The following is a 25,561-nucleotide window of genomic DNA, read 5'->3' as shown; positions in this document are numbered from 1 at the left end:
TAGAACACAGATATGAAGCTAGACTATGACCATGAAGTTATCCTGAGGTAAAGCTGCTTACTGAAGATGGTGGGATGAGAAGAGGAAGAAAGCCTGGGACATTGATGACTCAACCCTCAGCTGCTTATACCTAGAGTCTCAGGTAAGGGGGGAAAAATTCCCTCTGTTTTAGAAACCAATATGGTTAACTTCTGTTACCTGCAGCTGAAGGGCATCCTTGATGACATACATGTATAAGTGAAATCAGCCTCTGGCAAAATTGTAAAGAAGACATTGTTCAACATAGACACCTTTTTACCTCTTACTCTGTGCCTCTCTTCATGTCATTGCTTCTCTTTGGGCTGCCCGTCCTCCAACCATCTCTAACAGCAAGCATTCGTTTATTTGTTAGTATAGCAATTATGTGCCCAGCACTGTGCTATAAAAAGTAGCCACATGCACACACTCGAAATCTGGTCACAGTCAAGTGAGAGAAGTAAGATGTGGAAACAAACCTTCATGATTAAATTTCCTAATTGCTGAAATAGGGAAACCTTAAAGTCTCAGATCACAGAAGACTGGATGGTCAGAGAAGTCTTCCCAGTAGGAATGATGATTGACCTGGGTCTTAAAGAATCAACTTAGTTTAAAAAAAAAAAAAAATGGATACACACAAAACAACAAAAACAAAAACCTTTTATAAAGCAGTCTTGCACTGGCTACATTAAAAAAAAAAACAAAAAAAAAACTTTTCCTACAGAACCTTATTTGTCCTTGATAACATCAAGCCTTTTCTGCTCTGAAGGTTGTTTCAAATTATGTCTTCCCTCCTTTACAAGACTTAATAACCCTGAAGGCAGAAATGACATCCGACTCAGCCTCATGGTCTCCCTGGTGCCTGGTACATCTTAGATCCACGACGACTATTAGCTGAATGGGCATCACTGATCTTCCTATGATTTCAGACACCCGTTGCCTTACTGCAGCTTCCCTGAGATCTGGCTTTTTCTGCAGATTAAGCCATCTCTTCACCAGATGTTTGTTAAATTAATAACCTTTGTCAAATTGGGAGAAATGCTTAAAAAAATACAAAGCTTTTTTGTAGCACGTGAGTATTTAGAAAAGTATTACATGTTGGCTGACTTCCCTGTCTCCTGAAGAGAGCTAGACAGGTAGCAGGAAGAGGGCAGACCTAGCTGGGTGGGGGGTAAGGGGGTAGGTGGTAGTCTGCTGGGAACAGTCAAACTGGAGCAGCTGTGCATTCGTTTCCTGGGGCTATCATTAAAAACTACCACAGACTGGGTGCCTTTATACAACGAAAATTTATTTTTTCACAGTTCTGGAGGGCAGACGTCTGAAATCAAGGTCTCAGCAGGGTTAGTTCCTTCTGGAGGCACTGTGGGAACATCTGTTCCATGCCTCTCTTCTAGCTTCTGGGAGCTGCTGGCAATCCTGGGTGTTCCTGTCTTGTATGTGCATCACTCCATCCTCTGCCTCTGTCTTCACATGACCTTCTTCCCTTCTCCTCCCTTTCTCTTCTCCTGCAAGAATACTTCTCATTGGATTTAGGCCCACTCGAATCCAGGATGATCTCTTCTGGAAATGCTTAACTTAGCTATAATTCCAAAGACACATTTTCCAAATAAAATCACATTCACGGGTTCCAAGTCGACATATCTTCTGGGGGGACACCATCCAACCCACTCTACAAGTTCGATTGCTGCTCTCCCTCTTCCAAGGGAAGGGTTGGCAAGACTGGCTGGAAAACAAGGGCATTTCCTCAAAGAGTCATGTTTTAAGTCTCTTAAAGGAGCACAGTCAGAAGGTTCCTAGGATGCAACGAAGGAAAAGAACCATTTTGGAAATGGATGTCTAGCCCTTATCAGATCTCAGCTCTGCAGAAACTCAACCAGGCAAGACTCTTTCCATAGAATAGTTTTCCCCATCTAAGTTCATTTAAAAAGAGTTCAACCCAGAGCTCAACCCCACAGACATATACAGGCTATAGGAAAATTATCTCCTGCCAATCACAAATCATATGCTGTCACGCTTTCATTTTTTAACAGAAGAATTTTCTTTAAATTTTGGAATTTTAACTGAAGAGTTTTATTTAAATCTAAGTCTGTGGACTTACAATCTTGGGTATGTGCTACTATCATCCTGTAACAACATTTCTTTTTAATTTAATTAATTAATTAATTAATTTGAGAGATAAAGAGCAGGAGTGGGGTGGGGGACAGAGAAGAAGCGAACTCCTCGCTGAGCTGGGAGCTTGATATGGGACTCAATCCTAAGACCCTGGGATCATGACTTGAGCCAAATGCAGATCCTCAACCAACTGAGCCACCCAGGCGCCCCTTAAAATTTTACTTATTTATTTGAGAGAGAGAGAACATAAGCGGGGGGGGGGGGGGGGGGAGAGATAAAGGAGAGGTAGAAGCAGACTCCCAACTGTGAGGGGAGACCAACTAGGGCTTGATCCCAGGACCCTGAGATCATGACCTGAAGTCAGAGGCTTAACCGACTGAATCACCCAGATACCCCCTGTAACAACATTTCTAAAATAATCCTAGTTTTCTAGGTGTGTTTTAACTTTAATAGGTCACCTCTGCTTGATGACTTTTTCCTCATTAAAAATGAATTCTGTAACATGAGAACTATGAATACAGAGTTCTTCAGAGAAAGAATGATTTTCCTCAAAGGCTTTCAGTAAAATAGAATTTTCTTACAAGCTTGGCTATAACACATAATACATGCTTAATATAAACCATATTAGACTAAGAATGTGGTCTCTAGGTTTACCACCAAGAGATGAATGTGAATAGCCCTGAAAGCTGTGATTCTCACCATCACTGACCATGACCCAGGTATTCTGTGCTTCCAGTTTGGTCCGCCTATGGTCACATCATCACCTCCTAAGATTGTATCAAGTGACAGAATTATTTTTATAAAGATTAATTGAATAAAAAGCCCTCCACCTTCCTACCAATTCTTTATAAAACTCTCCCACATTTAAGCGAGGGTTTTAGCATCAACACTGAAACCAGTGTTGATTATTCATTTTAATGACATTGTTTAACCTCTCTTCTGCCTAATTTCATTCTTTTTTAACATGTATGCTTAATTCCAAATATTTCTTTGTGGTTTATTACAAAAAGCAGTACCCACTTGACCCCTCCATTTTCTTCCACAGAGGCAACCATTTCCAACTATTTTGGCTTTCTCATTTGGCATTTAACTCCCATCTCTAAATAACATATTTATAATGCTACTTGGTAATTTTTCAGTTTTAGCCATTTTTTAATGAATATCCTCTGTAGAACATGAGAATTAATTCCCTGTCCCCCAAGCAGTTTTCTGTTTCTTTCATCCTTCCTACAGACATAAAACAATTTCAAATAAATACTCAGTATTTACATTATTATAAGTATAAATACTATCTATACCTTAGCTATGATGCTCTCTTTCTTTTCATATAACTTTCATTTTACCTATATTTAATAACCACCTCTTTTTAATTAACCTGGATTTCTACGTGCCTATCACACTCAACTTCTTGGCAGAAGCACATTCTACCATTCATCTTCTTGCTGTGCTCTGCCCTCCTGATCCAATCTGGACTGCTTTATCTCTGGGCCTGCTGCCCAGCCATCATTATAATATCTCCCTTACTCCTCTTCCAGGGGATTTCCCTTCCCTCTCATTTGTGTTGGATCTCCTGAAACTCATCTTTTTCTCTTCCTCAGTTCATTTTCTCCTTTAGGAATAAAACCTTCTCCCCTAGCTTCATCCAGGAGAAGCCAGGGAAAGACTGAGAAACAGAGGCCAATGACAGAGGAGGCCAATCGGTCAAGAATGATGTTATAGAGAGAAGTGTTTTAGTGTTTTTTGAAGGAAAAGATCATCACCTTTGTTAGATGACAGTGAGAGGTATAGTAAGATAAGAACCAGAAATATGTGTTGAAGAAGACAACACAGGCATCCCTGATGACTTGGGCAAAGGCAGTTTTTGTGGATACAGGGCAGGAAACCTGACTGAAGTGAGATGAAAGAAGAAATCAAGAACTATAGGCATAGGCAACTCTTTGGAGACTTTTTCCTGGCAAGGGAAGCAGAGAGATGGGGAGGTATTTCAAGAGGAATGTGTAGTCAAGAGAGGGCTTTCAATCACAAAACGAATGATGGCATGCTAAATGCTTCTAGAACTAACCTGACAGAGCAGGAAGGTGAGATGCAAGAAAGAGGGGGGTGTCCTCAAAGAATCTTATAGCTCTTGGTCTCTGTCCCTCTCTGTTCAATCTTACCTATCTTTCTTTGATGATTTCTTATTTTGTTCGTTGTTCCAAATTAATGATGAGTGGAAATGTAATAGATCTCTTAAAATTTAAGGTTCATTTTTATAAATTCAACACAAGATTTTTTTTTCTGTCTCTTGTGTGACTCTTCACTGAAAAAAAATTCCCAATCCACTGAGAAGTTATTTATCTTTAGGATAAAGTTCTGACAGCACTTAAGAATTGTTTGAACTTGGGCAAGGTACATAAGCTTTGTGGAACACCTATTTGCCATATCTATGTACTTTGTCTGCCGGTATGAGTTTATTTCAGGATGCCTTCTCAGGCTCCCAACCCTGTTCTATGGTTCACTGCAATTCGATCTCCTGCCAAAGCATTTTTTTCATAATAAACAAAAAAGATCAATTAAGAAATGCTAATTAACAACAGACAATTTAACGTTTGAAAATGTGAGAGAGGAAAAGTTTGAACAAAATACAGGATGTAGGATATTTCAGTGACTTCTATTTAAACATGACTTTACAAAAAGCACAGAGGATGGAATTTTGTTCATGGCAATTTGGGAACATTGCCATAAACAAAAAACTAAAACAAAGACATGAGCTAAGGGATAAATACCTGATTCCCAATCAAACAGTATGCTAACAGATTTTTTCCCAAATGGTCAATACATCACATCAGCAGTACCAGTAAATTAAAATAAATTTAATTTCCTTATTTGCAAAAGGTGGCTTTAAATAATCTTGACTATCTTCAGACTATTGTGGAGTGTTTAGTTAAACACCTCATTAAGGAAATCAAATACAAAAATGGTTGAGTTCTTCCATGACAATGATGAAAATGACAGAACCAATTAGAGTATCCAAATATCAAAGATTAAACATGAAAAGAATCTTGGGTGCACCTGGCTGGCTCAGTCAGTAGAGCATGTGACTCTTGATCTCAGGATCATGAGTTTGAGCCCCATGTTAGGTGTAGTGATTACTAAAAAATAAACAAATAAACTTTAAAAAAAGAAGTATGAAGTTGCTAAGAAAGAAAGAAAGAAAGAAAGAAAGAAAGAAAGAAAGAAAGAAAGAAAGAAAGAAGAAAGAAAGAAAAGAATTTTAGAAATAACCTCACCCTAATCTCTTAAATCACGTAGAGGAAAAACGAGTGCCAAGAATTGTGAAGGGTTTAAGATTTTGCCCTGCTTACAAGCATTAAAGCATTAGCCTGCTCAAAGTTTCATAGATGCTGGCAAAGACACAAGACCCCTGTGTCTGAGACAAAGCACTTTAGTATCCAGGGCACAGCAGGCAATATGAACTTCATGTCCAAATTGATTCCCATTGCTTCCCAAGTCTCATCAGGGTGATGTACTCTGGTGGATGCTACACATGCAGTGGATTTGTGTCATAGCCAAGGAATCTTGAGTTTAGGAATTTCTCAATCTTACAGTGACGATACTAACAAACCTGCCTAATGTTTTCCAGGAAGGAAAAATTATCTTATCACCATGGTCAAGAAGCAAATCTGTCATCTGCCCTGGAGGGGAGACATTAGCTATACAAACATCTGTGCAAACAGAACAAATGCCTTACTCAGAAGATGTGCAGAAGTGTGAGGAGACACATGTTGAACTGTCTTTCAACATTGAGATTTAGGGAGGAGAAAGAGATTATTTAAGATCACCAACTAAAGTGTTGAGTTCTTAATTAGCACAATAAAATATGATAGAAATATATTATTTCATATTTAATAGTAGGTGGACACACCCTAAAGTGACAGCTAATGAGTTTTCCTCTTTTGGAATACAGGAAGGACCTGTGAGTTGGTTTTAACCAAAAAATACATGCCAAAAGCGTTAGGATGTTATCCCATGACTAGGTTAGTCAGCTAGCTATTGTCTGTCTATCTGTATCTCAGGAGACCTGTGGCACACAGATAGATACACAGATGAATCACTAAGATCATATGATCTCTTAGCAGACCAAGACCAAGACCAAGACCAAGACCTGCTGGCCTTGAAGCAAACGGTCATATTGTGACTGCTTGCGGAAAGGTTCACATTGCAGGAAATTTGGGTGTCCTCTTGGACCTCCAGCCCACAACCAATGACAACCCCCAAAGTCACAAAGCCCCAAGGATAGAATTCAGCCAAGAGTTTAATTGAATTTGGAAGCAGATACTTCCCTTTGAGCCCCCAGGCAAGAATGCAGCCTAATCAACATCTTGATTGCAGCCCTTTGAATCTCTGAACAGGGGGAAGCTGTGCCCAGACTCCTGACCCAGAGAAACTATAGGCTAATAAATATGTGCTGTTGTAAGCCGGTAAATTTGTAGTAATTTGTTATGCAGCAATAGAAAACTAGTGCAATAGCTCAGCACAGGCCAGAATTTAATCTGTTGAACATCTCTCCTTCAAATTGAGGCTAACGCCACTCATTCCTTAGGTTTTCTAAGTCATTTCTACAAACAAATCTGGGTGGTTGGTTGTTTTTGCTTCATAGTCATCCCATCCAGATTAGAACCAAGGTTAATAAGCTTTCAAGTGATTCCCTATTTCCTTTGGTGAAACCTCATTAATTTTTCCAATCCACAGAGTCTCTTTATGGAACCTATGATTAGTATATCACTACAACATTTAGCATTTGATTGTTCTTGACAATTGTATTTCTTTTCCAACAGGATGTGGGTCCTCTATTCGTCTTACAGATTTTTGTTTCTCACAGTATTTGCAACAGTGTCAGGCAACAAAGGAGACGCTTGTTAAATGTTGATTGATGAACATGATCTGATTTTTCAGAAGTTCCCACTAACAAGTGATCAGCTTGGATACTCAATATAAAATTTGAATTTACTCATTATAAAATTGCCATATCCCCCAGCTGTCCTGAGTTGTTCTGACTTCTCTCCAAAGACCAGGACTAAAGAAACCTCTAGAAAAAAATCAGATGTCAAAAATTACTCTCTGGGTTAGTTCTGTTTTCGATTCCTATGTGGCATAATTTATCCCTATGTGAGAGGGTACATCCAGTTCAATACTCAATCCTTGTACATAAATTTAAATCAGAATTTCAACATACATGGTTCAAAAAATAATGATAATAATGTAATGGATAATTGGATGGTCATAAAAATGAGAAAAGAAATTACAAAGATACTTCTAAAACTAGACTCGATTGTGAATGAATGAATGAATGAATGAATGAATGAATGAATATGTGTCTAAGCCAGTTACTTCCAATCCCTAAAACTCTGTGTAGTGGCAAGCAGCCAGAATTCTTGGGATGATGTACCATAAAACTTCTGCATCATAAACCTTTCATGTTTTACTTCAAACTAAAATATACCTGACAAGATAAAGTAGCAGATACTGTCAGATTTGGCTTTATGCCTTAAGAAAGAACTGATTAGGGACGCCTGAGTGGCTCGGTGGTTGAGCATCTGCCTTCTGCTCAGGTCCTGATCCCAGGGACCCGGTATCGAGTCCCACATCAGGCTCCCTGCATGGAGCCTGCTTCTCCCTCTGCCTGTGTCTCTGCCTCTCTCTCTCTCTCTCTCTCTCTCTCTCTCTCTCTCGTGTCTGTCATGAATAAATAAATAAAATCTTTAAAAAGAAAAGAACGAATGAACTGAGTAAGCCAAAAAGATTGGTAGTGATTACTATGACTCTTATATGCTTTTCTACTTTCTATAGTGAGTAGGAGGGGACAAAACTCAAACATTTATAAAAACCTGGTCATTAAAAACAACAACACAACTTTCCTAACCTAAAAATAAGGTGCTATAGGCATATTCTTTTGCCTCTTCCATATTTTAGTAGTCTCTCTCTCTCTTGCTGTCTCTGTCTCTCTGTCTGTCTCTCTCTCACACACACACACACTTTGAAATTACTGCTTATCTCTTATTTACGTAGAAATGTCAATAATCCTAAAAGTATTGAACCAATTATTTGCCATTGTGGCCTTAAATCAGTAACTGTTTACAGCTTCTTTTTGAAAATAACTTGTTAAAACAACTGTTCTAATTCTAAATCATAAAGTTTAAGTGTACAGATAGTGATAATGTTAATGAACTAAGTTTTGTTGTTGTTAACTCAGATTTCTTTGGATGAATCACTTTTCCTTTCCATGAAATTACTTGAATTTCAGTTTCTCAGCTGGCATTGCTGCTGCTTATTTTTCAGTCTATACTAAAAGCAAAGTGTTTTAAAATAGAATTTCAAAACAATATCAAAACAACCGCTTTCCTTACGAAGACATTAGACAATTATTTAGTGCCTTGCTCATATTTTGTGCTCAGCATATATTTGGAGAATTAACAATAATAAAAAATACAAAACAAAACTGAGAGAGTTTATTACAAACAGAACTATCCTGCAAGAAATGCTAAGGGAAAATTTCAGACTGAACAGCAATGACACCAGATAGAAACTTAGTGCTACAGCATATAATGAAGAACACTGGAGATATTTTTTTCTTTTTTAAAGATTTTATTTATTTATTCATGAGAGACACAGGGAGAGAGAGAGAGGCAGAGACACAGGCAGAGGGAGAAGCAGGCTCCATGCAGGGACCTGACGTGGGACTCAATCTTGGGTCTCCAGGATCATGCCCTGGGCCGAAGGTGGAGCTAAACCACTGAGCCACCGGGGCTGCCCTGGAGATATTCTTTGTAAAAGGACAACAGATTGTTTAATGCAAATATAATACTACTATACTATATATTAGGAATTATAACATATGTAGATTTGAAATATATGACAGTAATTCTGCAAAGTTTGGTAGGGTAAGTGGAAATATATTGTTCTTATACATAACTTAGTAGAAGTCATGCATTAATTCGAGGTAGACTATCACAAATCATAGATACATAATGTAAACCCTAAACAACTATTAAAGTATGAAATAGAAATAAGTATTTAAGCAGCCAAGAGAGAAAAGAGGGTGATGTTAGCAAATTGGCAATATGGGAATTTCTGGTGCTCATCTCCTCCCAGAAACATCAACTTAAACAACTATCTAGTAAGAAATATACTAACCTTGCACAAACTGTTTTAGAAAAATAGAGGAAGATGAAACCTGTCCCAAATCATTTTTTGAGGTCAACATAATGCTCCCATGAACATAGACACAAAAAATACTGCATAAATTACAAGCAAATTGAAATCAACAGTATATAAAGGGATAATATATCATGACCAAAATGGAGTTATCTAGAGAGTACAAGGAAGATCTAACACTTAAAAATCAAAACAACACGGGTGCCTGTGTGGCTCAGTCGGTTAAGCGTCTGCCTTCAGCTCCCAGGGACCTGGGATCGAGCCCCATGTCAGGCTCTCTGCTTAGCAAGAGCCTGCTTATCCCTCTCCCTCCGCCTCCCCAACCCCTTACTCATGCTCTCTCTCTCTCTCAAATAAATAAAAACCTTAAAAAAAATCAAAACAACAAAAAAAAAGGGATGAAATTATCTCCATCGATGTAGAAAAAACAGTTGACAAAATTCAGGACTCATGATTAAAAAGCAAAAACAAAAACTCTAAGCATAGTGATAATAGAAGGAAACACTCTAAATTTGGTAAAAGGGTTATATTAACCTTAACCCCAATTTATTATCTCACAGCTCTGGAAGTCAGAAATCCAAAATGGGTCCCACTGGACTAACATCATGGTTTCAGAAGGACTGAGTGTCTTCCTTAAAACTCTAGAGGAAAACCCTTTTATTTGCTGTTTCCCGACTCTACAGGCTGCCTCCATTTCTTGGTCTGTGGCTTTCTTCACCTTCAACCAGCAATGACCAGTCCATGTCCTTCTCACTTTGAAACACCGACTCTGCCTCTCTTTTCCACATACGAGGAACCCCTGTGATTACATGGTTAATCTATGATAATCTCCTTATTTTAAGGTCAACTGATTAGCAACCTTAATTCTAACCGCTGCCTTGATTTCTGAAGATTAGGACATGGACATCTTTGGGGAGCCATTATTCTGCCTTCCACAATCTATACCTCCACAGACTATCACCCCAGCCCTGAATTATTTCAGAGAAGTCCCACACATCACAGCGTCTCACTCATAGCTATTTCAGTATTTTTTTTTATTTTTTAAGTTTATTTAAGTATTCTCCACATCCAACATGAGACTTGAACTCATGACCCCGAGATAAGAGCCACACATACTTTTTTTTTTTTTTTTTTTAAGATTTTATTTATTCATGAGAGACACAGAGAGAGGCAGGGACACAGGCAGAGGGAGAAGCAGGCTCCCTGTGGGGAGCCCAATGCTGGACTCGATCCCAGGACCCCAGGATCACGCCCTGAGCCAACGGCAGATGCTCAACCACTGAGCCACCCAGGCGTCCTGCCACACATACTTCTGACAGAGCCAGTCAGGCACCCCTCAGTACATGTTTTTAAAACAAGAATTCTTTAAAAAAAAAACAATAAAAAATAGCAATAATTTCTTAAGGTTATCAACTATCCAGTAAATAGATTTCCCTTATTCTATCATGATTTTTGAAATATTTTGCAGTTTGGGACACCCAGGTGGCCCCGTGGTTGGACATCTGCCTTTGGCTCAGGGCCTGATCCTGGGGTCTGGGATCGAGTCCCACACATTGAGCTCCTGCAGGGAGCCTGCTTCTCCCTCTGCCTGCGTCTCTGCCTCTCTCTCTCTCATGAATGAATAAAATATTTTTTAAAAAATTTTTGAAAATAAAATATTTTGCAGTTTGAAAGAATATTCAAAAAAGATTTATAGTTTTCATTGAATAATTTTCTATTAAAAAGATAATATTTCTGAGGATCTCTAATATTACTTCAAATCATTTTTATTATACTGTCAATTAAATACAAACTTGAAACCAGTTATAAATTCCTTAAGTGTATGACTCATCTATTTATAAAATAAAAAATATTCTTGAAACAAACCTGTGTACCCAGTTTGAGAAACACTATTCCTATAACATTGTCTGCACTGTCCATTTTGAAAATACTTGTGTCACGACCTGTGAGAGCTCTTCATTATTGCTAAAGCTGTTGCTTAATTTCATCATTTAATTATCCCTCTTCAGTACACACCTTGGTCACCTACTATTTGCCAGTCACTTTTCCCAGGCAGGGAGAAAATGCAAAGGTGAACAAAACTTGGTCAATTGCTCATAGTGAATTTTCAAAAGATTATGAATTATCAGAACTGGAATATAAGCTCAGTGAAGATATGAACCATGTATTATGTATCTTTATATTCCCCAAGGAGCCTGAGAGTTTTTTTTTTTTTCTTTAACAAAGTCAGTAATCAGTGTTCAATAATTGATTAGACTTGAAAGCCTTTATTTTACTCACTCAGTTAAATTTGACAGGCAGACTCAGGGAGAACCATGCAACTACATTTCTCTTTTCTGCTTCGGAATGAAGAAGAGGTAAGTGTGTTTGTGTGTTGGCAATTATGGTGAAGAAAAGGATGCTTGGTGACAGCAACAGTGTGACACCCACTGTGGTAATCTGGAGCCAAGCAAGTCATAAAGCTGCCTCCGTCGGGTACAGATCCTTACTAGTCAGCATAATAGATGGATAGCTATTATGGGTCAACAGTGATGGATGGAATTTGCTCAGAATAGCACAACACATTCAGCTCTTTGGGGACCATGAACATTTATCATTGATGATTAATCCTTTCATGAGGTTAACAGAGCTCTTTTCTTGCATTCTTTGTTCTTTGTGGATCACGCCCACAGTCCTGCTCATTTGGGAAATGCTTACTTTCTGGGACTATGCTGTGTCCCTAAGTATTTAATCAGGGGACTGCATGGTAGATTTGTCCCAGCTCCCAGAACTGTCTCACAACCTATTTTCCAGCATGTGCCCAGTCTTATAATTTCTCCTCCTGGAGACATCCTTGGTTTGTGTCATCTGATAATACATAACCCTTTAAAAAATTCACCATGAGCAATTAGCCAACTTTTATTCATGTGATACAAATTTCAATATAATATCTAAGAGATATTAATAGACATTCACACATTTTAAAGCAATAGGTTGATATATTCATTCTCAAAGGGCAAAACCTCAGGAAGAGTATAATCAGGGAATGCAAATGAGGGTTTTGTTTTAAAGATTTTATTTATTTATTTGAGAGAAAGAATGAGTGAGCAAGCAAGCAAGAGAAAGAGAGAGAGAGAGAGAGAGCACACAAGTGCAGGGAGAGGGAGGAGAAGCAGACTCCCCGCTGAGCAGGAAGCCTGATGCAGTCTTTATCTTAGAACTCGTGGATCATGACCTGAGCTGAAGGCAGACACTTAACCAACTGAGCCAGCCAGGTGCCCCTAGGGAGCACAAATGAGTTTTGAAACATACAGTACATGCTGCTTTTGTCCAAGAGAATGGATAAAATTTGGTGGCCTTGAGGAGCATGAAACTATAAGGACACTAAAAACAGAGAGCTATATCACAATTACATAAATCTATGCTGTTTAATTATTCGTGTTTGTACTCATCCTTGACTATAGTATAAATCCCTTAAGGGTGGAGACCAGATTGTACACTTCTGTGCATCCCAGCCATAGAGCTCAGGGTGTGCTTCACAGACCAACACCATTGTCATCACCTGGGAGCATATGAGAAATGCAGAATCTAGAGCACCTGGGCGGCTCAGTCCATTAAGCATCTGACTTTGGCTCAGGTCATGATCTCAGGGTCCCCGGATCAAGCCCCATGTTGAACCCCTCAGGTTCCATGCTCAGGGAGTCTGTTTCTCCCTCTTCCACTACCCCTCTCCCTGCTTGTGCACACTCTCTCATGCTCTCTCTCAAATTCATTAAAAAAAAAAAAAAAAAAAGGACTCTTCATCCTAGACACACTAAATCAGAATCTACATTTAAACTTCCAAGTGCTTTCAATGTGATTAAAATGTAAGAAACAATGCTCTATAGCACTAGCGTAGTGCCATAAACCCAATAAAATCCACTACCTGTGTTAACCTCAAACACAGACTTGATAAACTGTGACTATCAGGTGTATAGGTCTGAGAGACAAAACATTTAACAGTTTAAGAGAGGAAGATCAAAAGCAGGCACTATAATAACATGCACATATCAGAAATTCTGTACTTTTCTGGCAACACACCAAAATTGTATGACAAAGAATGGGATAGTCCAGCATACCTGTCTTCACACTGAGGTGTTTGGCCCTGGATGTCTGCAAAATAGTCCTTTGGTACGTAGGGAGAGAAGTTAGAACTTCTATTCACATTTTTTAAAGGAAAATGGGACACTATACTGGGACACCTACGTGGCTCAGAGGTTGAGCATCTGCCTTTGGCTTGGGTGGTGATCCCGGGATCCTAGGGTCAAGTCCTGCATCAGGCGCCCCAAAGGGAGCCAGCTACTCCCTCTGCCTGTGTCTCTGCCTCTCTCTCCTCTATGTCTCTCATGAATAAATAAATAAAATCTTCAAAAAAAAAAAAAAGGAGCAATACTAATATTTAATATTCAGGTTGACATCGGTACCTCCTTAGTCTGCATACCAGATAGTGCATGAGACAGTAGCAATACTCTTCATTTATTGAAATTCTCTGCAGTTTATGTGTGCCTTGCCAAGTGACTGTGACTAAATGGCCAAATGACTTTAAAAGATTCCTTTAAGAGAAACGCAGAGTGAAGATAATCCAAATACAAGGAAAGTGATGACAAAAACAGCAGAGTAGGCACTTACCGTCCTGCAGGCTCTCTGTCAGTCACATTCAAGGCAAAAACGATAACAAGCAAATCAAGTCTGACTTGAAGTCAGTTCAAAATCCTTAAATTTTTTAAGTTTTATCAAGGTATAATTAATATACAAAACACTGCACATATTTGGTGTATACAATTTATCATTCTTTTTTACTAAATATATATTTTTTTAATTTTTATTTATTTATGATAGTCACAGAGAGAGAGAGAGAGGCAGAGACACAGGCAGAGGGAGAAGCAGGCTCCATGCACCAGGGGCCCGATGTGGGATTCGATCCCGGGTCTCTAGGATCGCGCCCTGGGCCAAAGGCAGGCACTAAACCGCTGCACCACCCAGGGATCCCTTTACTAAATATATTTTTAAACAATTTTTATTATTTAAAGACTCCCCCGCCCCTGCCCCACTCATGATGAGCTTTCCCTAAAAGTAAATTTTCATCTCTGGGGACACCTGGGTGGCTCAGTGGTTGAGCATCTGCCTTTGGCTCAGGGTGTGATCCCAAAGTCCTGGAATCAAGTCCCATATTGGGCTCCCTGCATGGAGCCTGCTTCTCCCTCTGCCTGTGTCTCGGCCTCTCTCTGTGTGCCTCTCATGAGTAAATAAATAAAATCTTAAAAACAAAAATTTTCATTTCTGCCTACGATGCTTTGTGAGACAGGCCTTCCTGCAAGGACAGCGGATATGCTGAGATCTCAGGAGACTCAGTAAACTAAACAAAACAAATCAAAATGCGCACATGCAAAACACAAAGAGTAGAACAGTCCATAACGTGAATTATATTTTATAGAAGAAACCCACAATTTTTTTTTCCAATTTAAACACATTATCATGAAATTTCACAATACTAGAATCAAAGAGAAGGGCCTAGAGAAGGAGAAAATACAGGTCATACTTGAGGATCTAGAATTAGAGCAGATTTAGATCTCTCAACGACAAGAAGACAGTGAAAAAATGACTTCCCCATTCTGAAGACACGTTGCATTTATTTTAGAATCCTATGTCCAAAGTATGAGCTAGCATAAAGATAAAATACAGACAGTTTCAGACACACAACTGAAAAAAAAAGATACTTCCCAAAAAGCTATTTCTCAGGAAGCTATAGATAAGCTTAATTAAAATACAGACATAAGCCACAAAGAGAAGAAGATACAGAGTCCAGAAGACAAAGACCAAAAGTAGGAGCAGGGATGAGAGGATAAAAGGAAATTCTGAATACACTTGCCCCATCTGTCCTAGGAGGGGAGAGAGAGCACTTCTGCGTGGGGCAGGCGGGAAGGGTCTGGGAGACACTTCCACAAAGATCAGATTGACAACCACCCTAATGCGAGACATCAGATTAAGAGACTCCAGCAAACTGACCATGTTTGGGGCTGAACTAGTGATCAATAATAGACAACATGGTGTGTTGACTGCGTAGGCAGACACTCTTCATGGTACATGAGCTTTATGCAATGGATGCATATGCTGCCCCTATTTCCCAGATTAGAAAGAGGCAAAGGTGACTAACCAGCTAGCTCCCCGAGTCACACAGCTCATGAGAAGCAGCAAGGGGACTGAAACCCAGGCAATCTGATTCTAGAGACTTCCTTTAACCATAATTCCATCCTGACTCCCCAAGGGCACAGAAATGCCACCAATTAAGAAAAACAAGAAAAATCAACTTTAGGAAAAATAGAAAATGGCATAAGGAAGGAAAAGTATAGTTTTCTATATGATTGGGCTGTGAATGACAATTTTCATAGTCATAATATGAATATTAAATATTAATCTAAACAATATTATTATAGTGATTTTTAAAACATTGGGAGAAGGACAACTGAGTGACTTAGTAATTGAACATCTGCCTTTGGCTCAGGGTGTGATCTCAGGATCCTGGGATTGAGTCCTGCAACGGGCTCCCCACAGGGAGCCTACTTCTCCCTCTGCTTGCATCTCTGCCTCTGTGTGTGTGTGTGTGTGTGTGTCTCATGAATAAATAAGTAAAATCTTTAAAAATAAAATAAAATATTGGGAGATTTAGGGGGTGCTCATGCATAGTAGAGACAGGGAGAGAGAAGGAAGAGAGCTCAATTCTTTCATAGTGGAAAGCCAGGTCTAATGTGAAAAAATAAAAGCATGTTCAATTAGCAATATGGAAGCTAAAATCAAGAATCAAAGTACTTGAAAGTGTGGCCTCTAGGGAAAGAAAAATGGAGTGAAAGGAGAAGAGACTTCAGTTTATCTCAGCAAGTTTTTTGGAACCGGCTGATTCTTTAAACTACATCTATGAAATTGAACTATGTGCGTGTATTTAAACTATATAAATCGAGGGCACCTGGTGGCACAGGTGATTGAGCATCAGACCCTTGGTTTTGGCTCAGGTCATGATCTCAGGGTCGTAGGTTTGAGCCCCCTGGAAGGGCTCCACATATAATGTGGACTCTGCCTTTTTTTTTTTTTAATTTTTATTTATTTATGATAGTCACACAGAGAGAGAGAGAGAGAGGCGCAGAGACACAGGCAGAGGGAGAAGCAGGCTCCATGCACCGGGAGCCCGATGTGGGATTCGATCCCGGGTCTCCAGGATCACGCCCTGGGCCAAAGACAGGCGCCAAACCGCGGCGCCACCCAGGGATCCCTGGACTCTGCCTAAAAAGACTCTCACTCCCTGTCCCTCTGGCCCTCATCCCCCCAGTCTTTCTCTCTCTCTCAAATAAATAATCTTTAAAAAAATCAAAATAAACTATATAATTAAAATTAAAATTGCAAAAGAAAAAAAACATGAACACATTTTAAGGAACAAAAGGAATCCTGTACATTTTCTTCCAGTTCTGTCCTTGTCCTTGAAGGAGTTCAGGACATGCCACCTCAAAATACGCCACTTCGGCATAGTGATTATTTTGAGCTGAAGGCATGTGAGAAACCACAGATCACCTTGGGCTCATGGGCCCCCCTTTTCTACCTAAAAACAGGCCATGGCATTTCCTACAGGAAAGGTGCCCTCCCTGTACCAGGAGGATCTCAGCACCAGAGCCTGGGAACTGACCCCGGAATGGATCTTACAACCTTGCTAAAACCACCCTCATCCTCCGCTAGGTGTGCCTCTCCCCTATTTATCTCAGAGTCACTCCTCCCAGTTTACTGTCCCCAGCCCAAACTCTCTTGTCTTGGCATTTCCTCACAAATGTATCATCTCTTTGTCTAAAAGGGATGAAAGCTTTCTGCTCTGGGCACGTCGTTGGGCCTTCACCCCCTTACACAGACCCCCATGGACACGTCAACGTGTCATAGGACCTATGCTGTCCTCCTGTCAGCCTGTCCATGTCGACCTAATTATCAGGCCCAGCCAGAGACCCTAGGAGGAGAATTTTTCCTCCTCTGTGTCCTCATGGATATATGTGCTGGTTCAGGTGTTTGGGACACGCAAACTGAGAGTGAGTTAGGAACACCAATGGTGATGGACAGGGCGGAGGGTGGGGGAGGGGGGACCTGTGAGAGAAGAGTGGGGAAGGCAGGATGGGGCTGAGGGAAGCTCTGCAGACAAGTCTCCCCTCTGCCAAGTGTGGGGGGCTCTGGAGCAAGGGTCAAGAAGAGTCTGACCCTGGGGGAAGTGGCCTGGCCCTTGTTCTACCACCTGGTCATCAGCGGGGGCGCTGGAACAGGGGATGGCATCAGCTTGGACACCTCGCGGAGGTGGTCAACTCACCTTTCTCCTTGCAGCTGGACAGTGCATCCTTTCTTTTTTTTTTTTTTTTAATTTAAATTCAATTTGCCAACATATAGTATAACATCCAGTACTCATCCCATCAAGTGCTTTTTTTCTTTTAAAGATTTTATTTATTATAAATAAATGAATATATTTATTATTTTATTTATTCAACCTTGCCTCTAAAATTTTATTTATTTATTCATGAGAGGCACAGAAAGAGACAGAGACACAGGCAGAGGGAGAAGCAGACTCCCTGCAGGGAGCCTGAGGTGGGACTCCATCCCAGGACCCCGGGACCATGACCTGAGCCAAAAGCAGACACTTAACCACCAAGCCACCCAGGCGTCCCCAGGGCGTCTCTCTTGAAAGGAGCCTGGAGCTGTGCCTCTCAGTAATTGGCTATTTCTTTATAAAACAGAGTTGCAGCCATCATGCACATGATGCATGATAAACAGCTGCTTGCTGTTATTTTCCCACTTAACCATTTTCTATTCTGTATTTCCATCTTATTTAATATTCATGAGATTGTTATTACATTAAAATTATGTTGATATTAAGTTCAACGTGTCCTTGTGATTTCAAACCAATGTAAAGGGACAAAGTGAAACCTAAGTCCCTAGTCCAGATTCTAGTTACGCTAGACTCCCTTTCTACGGGAACCACAACTACCCGTTTCTTACATCTCCTTTGAGAGACAGCCTATAGATTACAAGAGTTAACACATGTGAAGCGCTTAGAACATTGCCTAACTCAACCCAATGCCATGTTAAGACTTTGCCAATATGAACAATAGTAGTGGAGGTGGAGGCGGGACTAGGGTAGGTAGTAGGTAACAGTAGTGGCAGCAGGGCCTAGATCAGTCTCCCTCACTCTTTTTTAATGGCTGCATGGTATTATAATTTCACAGTGTGTAATATAATTTTTTAAACATGATTCTTCTTAGAGGGGACAACAAATAACAAAATAGTTACCATGATCTCCTAAACTAATAAAATCAACAAATACAGAAATTAGATGCGTCAGAAAACAAATTCTGAAAGTCTGTATGCCCTAAGATCTGAATTAGAGTGGGAATTGGAAACACTTGGGCTAATGTGATGTTGAGTGTAGGGAAAAGGGGTCACAAAGTTATTCAACCTTGCCTCTCAGATTTTATCTATTTATTCATGAGAGACAGAGACATAGGCAGAGGGAGAAGCAGGCTCCCTGAGGGGGTCTGATGTAGGACTCGCTCCCAGATCCCGGGATCATGACCTGAGCCAAAGGCAGACACTCAACCGCTGAGCCACCCCAGCATCCCTCAACCTTGCCTCTAGTTAAGTACTAGAGACTCACACCTGGCACAGTCAACTGGCATCTCCAGGTGTGTTTATTTGCAGATATTTCACAGGCAGGACCATGAACAAATGAGATGTTTACATTAAATCAGTCCCATTAGAAAGTTAACCACTTAAAGTCTCTGCTCAAAAGCTGAGGAGGTGCCGGTAGCCTCAATTTTACCTTTGAATATAGTACACGTGAAATTGCAGAGATATCTAAATTTTGGTCTATTATCTCACAGATATGTCCCTTTCCAGCACTGTTTTTCTTTTAAAAGATTTTATTTATTTGAGAAAGAGAGCAAGAGAGTAAATGAGAGAGAGAGAGCGCGCACAGTGGCAGAGGGAGGAGAAGCAGGCTGCCACTGAGCAGGGAACCCCATCCCAGGATGTGGGCATCATGACCTGAGCCAAAGGCAGACACTTCACCAACTGAGCCGGTACCGTTTTTAAGAGAAATAACTCTCGGTCCACAGTGCCTTGGTGTTTTGTTGTTGTTGTTTTTTTTTTTAAGTAATCTCTATGCCCAAGGTGAGGTTTGAACTCACAACCCCAAGATGAAGAGTCACAGGCCCTACCAACTAAGCCAGCCAAGGGCCCCACCTTGGGATTTGAACTGTGGCTCAGACCTTTTTTTTTTTTTTAAACATACTTCTTCTTTTTTTTTTTTTTTTTAATTTATTTATGGTAGTCACAGAGAGAGAGAGAGAGAGAGAGGCAGAGGGAGAAGCAGGCTCCATGCACCGGGAGCCCGACGTGGGATTCGATCCCGGGTCTCCAGGATCGCGCCCTGGGCCAAAGGCAGGCGCTAAACCGCTGCGCCACCCAGGGATCCGGCTCAGACCTTTATAGTTGAGTGACCTAAGGTAAATTACTGAACTTCTCTGAGTTTCAGTTTCTTATCAGTAAAATGGCGAGATGTGAAGGAATATATGACTGCTGCTATTGGCAACGGTATATCTTATTTTCCAATTTAATCTAGTTCTAGTTAATGAACATTCTTTTTGCTCAGTTATGATTAAAATAATTTTGTTTAAAAAATAACCATATTTTTTTGTTTAAAAAAGAGCCATCCGAGCCCTGGATGGCTCAGTTGGTTGGGTGTCTGCCCTTTGGCTCAGGTCATGATCCCAGGGTCCTGGGATGGAGCCACCTCACTGGGGCTCTGTGTTCAGGTGGGAGTCTGCTTCTGCCCCTCGTCCCGCTCATGGGGTGGGCATGCATGCTCACACCCTCTCTGTCTCCCAAATAAATAAACAAAATCTTTTTTAAAAAATGAAAAAAGAACCATATCCAAATCTTGAGTCTCAAGTGACTGATGAAGCCACAAAACTACCTAAAACCCAAAGTCATCATTCCATTAGCAGCAGACTTTGAGCTTTGGCACATTTGACAACTGAGCAGAGGCATGTGGCCCTAGGAAAGGTTTCTTAGTAGACCTGATAGGAGAATCACTTGAAAGCAGTACACAGTATTTCCCAGGGGAAATCAAACCACTGGTACTTTAAAAATGATTAACAATGTTAATGAGTGTTTAGCATTCTTGAAAGGATCGCTTAATTGACTATATAGTCCTAGGGGACGAAAAGTGCAGTGTAAGAATGGAATCCTGGCTTTACTTGAGTCAACTTTTGAAGTCAAGAAAATTAAACAAGGATTGGAATCCATGTGTTTCAAGGACATTATTTGAATAAGGTTCTTTTTAAAAAGTCATCAAGAGCCATAGGGGCACAATGGGATTGGGGGGGGGGGGGGAAGCCCTATAATTTATATTGAGGCTGCATCATTGTTTTAAGCATCCTGCATTTACTTGCAGATTGAAACTCTGGTATAGAGAAGTCAGGCTGCCCCTGAATTTCAGGTAGCACATGACGCCTGATAGCCTCTTACCCAATAGGGGGCGCTCCTGAAATAGAGTGATTTACAGAGGAATAATCCCTTGGGAAAAATAATACTGTTGGCAGAAATAGCTGAGGGAACCATAGACCCATGTGGTTTTTAGCTAAGAAAGTCCTAATTCCTTAGATGCATTATCAGAATTATCAGTGAAGGGGTAATTGGACCTGCAGACTCCTTTTGTAGAATTCTCTAAGGAACATAAATTACAGATATTAGCATCTTGGTTGGACACCAAAAGTATAACAATACAATCATTGCCTTGAGGAAAAACTTATTGAAAAGACCAGTGAAGTTAAATGACAACAAAAGTCAGTATGTCAATAAGAATTCAGAAAACAAGAGACAAATTCTACTCCAGAAGCCAATATTGCACTGTATGTTAAAAAAATTTTAAAAAATGATTAATCAAAAAAAGAAAACAAGCAGCAGTTCTCAACTCTTATGGGGGGAGGGCATTGCTGTTTGGTATTTTTTATTGGAGTGGGTGGAGGCAGGGAAAGGTTAGTGAAGGTCACAGGGCAAGGCAGGAGGACAGCTGGAACGGAAGCCTAGAAGTGGACAAGAAAAAGAATTTTGTTGTGCGGTTTGGTTTTGTTTTTTTTAAGATTTTATTTTTAAGTAATCTCTACACCCAATGTGGGGCTCAAACTCACAATCCCGAGATTAAGAGTCGCATGTTCCACCAACAGAGCCGGCCAGGGGCCCCAAGAAAAGAGTTCCTACAAGCCAATCAGCAGGAATAGAGATTTTGTACTGCAAAATTTGAAAAAAATAAAATAACAGCTTATGAACAGACATGAACTTCCTATTGAGACATTGAGGGAGATAAAAAGATTTCAAGCAGGAGTGTTAAATGAAGGGAAAAAAAGCTGAAGATTATTTATTTGATAGCACATTTTGGAGGAAATTGCTGTGGGAAGTACTAGACAAAGTGCCGTCTCAGTTCCTGCTAGAAGCCCTTCATAATTTTCCAAGGTTCCTGCCTGAGACTGGGGTATGTCCTCCTTCCTTTTTCACACTTTCTTCTGACCCCTTAGAGTAACAACAGTAACTACCATTTATTAAGGATCTGTTTCTGCAAGGAGTTTGGTTTTTTTCCCTTAGATTTATTAATTTTAGAGAGAGAGTGGGGGGTGGGGCACAAAGAGAGGGAGATAGAGAATCCCACGCACACTCCCCACTGAGTGCGAACCTGTGAGATCAGGACCCAGGCGAAACCAGGGGTCAGATGTTCAACCGACTGAGCCACCCAGGCGCCCCTCTGCAAGGAATTTTATAGACATCCTGCCCCAAAACAACCACCTAACATTAGTAAGAAACATCACTATCCTTTTCTGGATGCGGAAGGGTAAGTAAGAAGCACTTGACTTCATAATGGCTGTTAAGTGGTAAACCCAGAATTCGACCACTGCTCTAATACCAACATCAATATTTTTTTCACTACGCCTTTAAAATTCAGGGAGGTCGAAGAAGACAAGGGTTAGCACCCGGTCTTTCTGAAATTTAGGTGGGCATGCAACCTTACAAAGGTACACAGAGTGCGCCCCCCCCCCAAGTCAATGCCCCCCCCCCCACACACACACAGTAGGACTATGAGGCACCTGGCCAGGCAAGGGGCCAGGTGTTCTTCCCTTACCGACTGTACATCCAACTCCTGGGCACTCCAGCATCAGTGGTAATCCCGGGGTGGGGGTGAGGGTGAGGGTATCACTGGGAGCGGAAATGACATCAGCACTGGGCTCCCACACCTGAATTCAATCCACCTGGAGCGCTGCCTGGGACCACAGAGCTAGAGCCCAGGTGGTGAGCAGCACCTGCAGGACAGCCCTCACCCCCCACCCCCACCCCCGGGAGGGCCACTCGGGGGAAGCAGGCAGAGGCAGCACCAGTGTCCACTGCAACAGAGCACCAGGCCTCTGACACCACGACACAGAGGGCAGGAGGGGAAGGTCAGGCCAGAGTCTGCACCCCCGTCCTGCACACACTCCCAACCCTTGGGGAGGAGAGAGCACAGGTCACCACACTGATCGTCTCCTTTGATCTTTTATGTATTAGCTGTTTGGTCACTCACTGGAGAAATATTTATTGATTAGCTACTATATGCTAGGCGTAGGAGATCCTAATCCAGTAGGGAAGATGGAAGAGGTTCTTCAGACCTTGCAGAAAGACATTTATATGCAACCAGTAGGCAACTATACAGTTCACTTTCCCATATACCATTGTCTAACCTGAAGACAAGTTTAATTTAAAAAATAAAAAAAATAAAAATAAATAAATAAATAAATAAAAAATAAATATAAGCTTTAACTCTATGGAACATTTGCTTTTTTTGTTTGTTTGTTTGTTTAAGATTTTATTTACTTATTCATGAGAGACACAGAAAGTGAGAGGCAGAGACATAGGCAGAGGGAGAAGCAGGCTCTCCGCGGGGAGCCCAATAGGGGACTTGATCCCAGGATTGCGGGATCACACCCTGAGCCAAAAGCGGATGCTCCACCAATGAGCCACCCAGGCACCCCACATGTGCTTCTTACACTTAGAGTTTCAGAAAGAACATTTTGGTAACAGGAAACTGTCTTAGTCTTTTTAGAAAACTTCCTTTTCTTTTTTAAATCTAAAATCACTTTCAAGTAATGTTAGATAATTTATCATTTTGGCCATATATCCACCAATTTGCTTTTATAAAATAGATGATAAATAGGAGAAGCTCAGGTGTGTTTTCACTGAGTTGTTAATCTCATTCCCTGACTTGTGCATGGTTAGTATTATAGATTAATAATACCACAACTCTGATGCCACACTCATTTTCAATTACCTGTTAATTCATATGTAACACTTTTTAGAAGACAGACCTCTTGGCATTTTGCCTTCTTTCTCCTGATATCCTGAGAGCCTTGCTGGGAACTAAACTGAGAAGGTTTCTAAATCATATCTGAAAGGGAATGTATATACATATTCACATGCACGTGTACAAAACATCTCTAGAAGGCCCTTTGAAAGTCCTAACAATTTTCTCTGGGAAGAGGACCCGGTGGACAGAGAATAGAGGCTTTTCACTCTTTGGTACTTGAATTTTGAACTGTGTGAGTGGATTCTTTATTCAAAAAAATAAAAATAAAGATGAACAAATCACATTTGTTCTATCTGTTCTCACTGTCAGATTGAGATCCTGCTAAATAGCCTTTGACTTTGGACTAAACTTCATTTCTCTAGATTTTTAAAGAGCCTTATCTTAATTATACAAAAGAAGAATTGCAGAAATTCACAAAAATGAAGTCTCTCAAAAAAAAATGTTCAAAGAAACGGGTACTTCAACTCTGTAGTAGGTATTAATGCACATGCGTTCTTTGTGGTATATTATGGTGATGATGGCCCTAACTTGTTCACATCTCTCTACATCCCACCCTTGGTTAATCCCCTCCCTAACTTTGTGCTTGGCTGTGTGGCCAACTTAGCTTTGGCCAGTTGGATGATGGAAAACTTGACTTACACAGAGACTTGCAAAGCATTTGTACATTGAGACTTGCCTTCCCTTGCTGCAGGGAACCCTTTGGCCACCATGGGAGGGAGCTTGGCCAAGACTGATAAACGATGAGACTTATGTTGCCATTGCTCAGCTGACATGGAGCCAATGTCCAAATTTGTGAACAAGGGTCCCCCTAGACCACCTAGCCTGTCCTCTCCAGCATGAGAGGCATCCTGGACCACCCAGCTCAGCCTAAATAGCCCAGCCCAAAAGAACTCTCCAGGGATCATTTTCCATTGCTTTGTTTTTAGGGTGGTTTATTAAGCAGCAAAAGCTAACAGATAAAGTCTAGAATATGCGCTGAGATTCATATAGAAAACACAAATAAATCTCAAAGCTATTTTAGATGTTTTTCTTTTAATTCATATGAGCCTGTGAAGACAAGACACAGCTGTGATTGGGGCCAAATTATGGTCAACAGACCTAGAGTTTCTTTAGGCAAAGGGTTCATATACTACGGAATGCTCTTGGCTATTTATACCAGTTCCCTTTCTTGCTCATCTTTATTGACAGTGGGCTTTTCATTAACCTCAGAGTCCTAAGACATAAATGATGTAAGTTTTGCTAAGCAAGAGTAGAGTCAGGCCATTTTACACAGGCCTCTTTCTTGAAAGTGGCCAGTTAAATAAAGAACACCATCCTGAGAGCCTTGAGCAGCTGTAGCAGCAACAGAGTGATGGGTGAAGGAAGAGGTGAATGTAAGGAAAGAAGAAATGCCTCTTATTCTTCAGTTTGGCTTCTCATGCTATGCACTCTACTGACGTCCTTTCCTATATCTTCATCAACTCTCAGATTGAGTATTTGTGTTCCCCTAAAATTCATGTGTTGAAATCTAACCTCCAATGTGAGGTATTTGGAGGTGGGGCCTACAGGAGACTATTAGGTCATGTGGGTAGACTCCTCATCAATGGGATTCGTGCCCTTTATAAAAGGCCAGAGAACTTGATTATTCTCTTTCCACCATGGGAAGATACAAGGCAAAGTAATCAGTTGTCTGCTACCTGCAAGAGAGTTCTCATTAGAACCTGACAATACTGACATCCTGATCTGGACTTCCGGCCTCCAGAACTGTGAGAAGTAATTTTCTGTTTGTTAATGAGCCACCTCATCTATAGTACTTTGTTAAAGCAGCTCGAATACACT

General features: G+C 40.6%; 1 long non-coding RNA gene across 6 annotated transcripts in view; it reads left to right on the top strand.

Moving 5' to 3' along the window:
* LOC144305037 (uncharacterized) overlaps positions 1-25,561 on the top strand; it is a 100,932-nt gene that overhangs the window by 12,490 nt on the left and 62,881 nt on the right. For 2 of the 6 annotated variants that reach the window (XR_013372060.1, XR_013372059.1), the window contains exon 3: positions 4-142. This is a non-coding gene — a long non-coding RNA (uncharacterized LOC144305037). Of the gene's footprint in view, positions 1-3; positions 143-818; positions 1,194-1,779; positions 1,893-5,749; positions 6,854-6,944; positions 7,220-25,561 lie in introns of those variants that run through there. The other 4 variants (XR_013372063.1, XR_013372061.1, XR_013372064.1 and 1 more) reach the window with 4 other exon arrangements.

Source organism: Canis aureus, chromosome 35, assembly GCF_053574225.1.
Source record: "Canis aureus isolate CA01 chromosome 35, VMU_Caureus_v.1.0, whole genome shotgun sequence".
NCBI lineage: Eukaryota > Metazoa > Chordata > Mammalia > Carnivora > Canidae > Canis > Canis aureus.
Note: the sequence above shows the minus strand (reverse complement) of the source record. Positions and strands in the feature narration are given on the sequence as shown.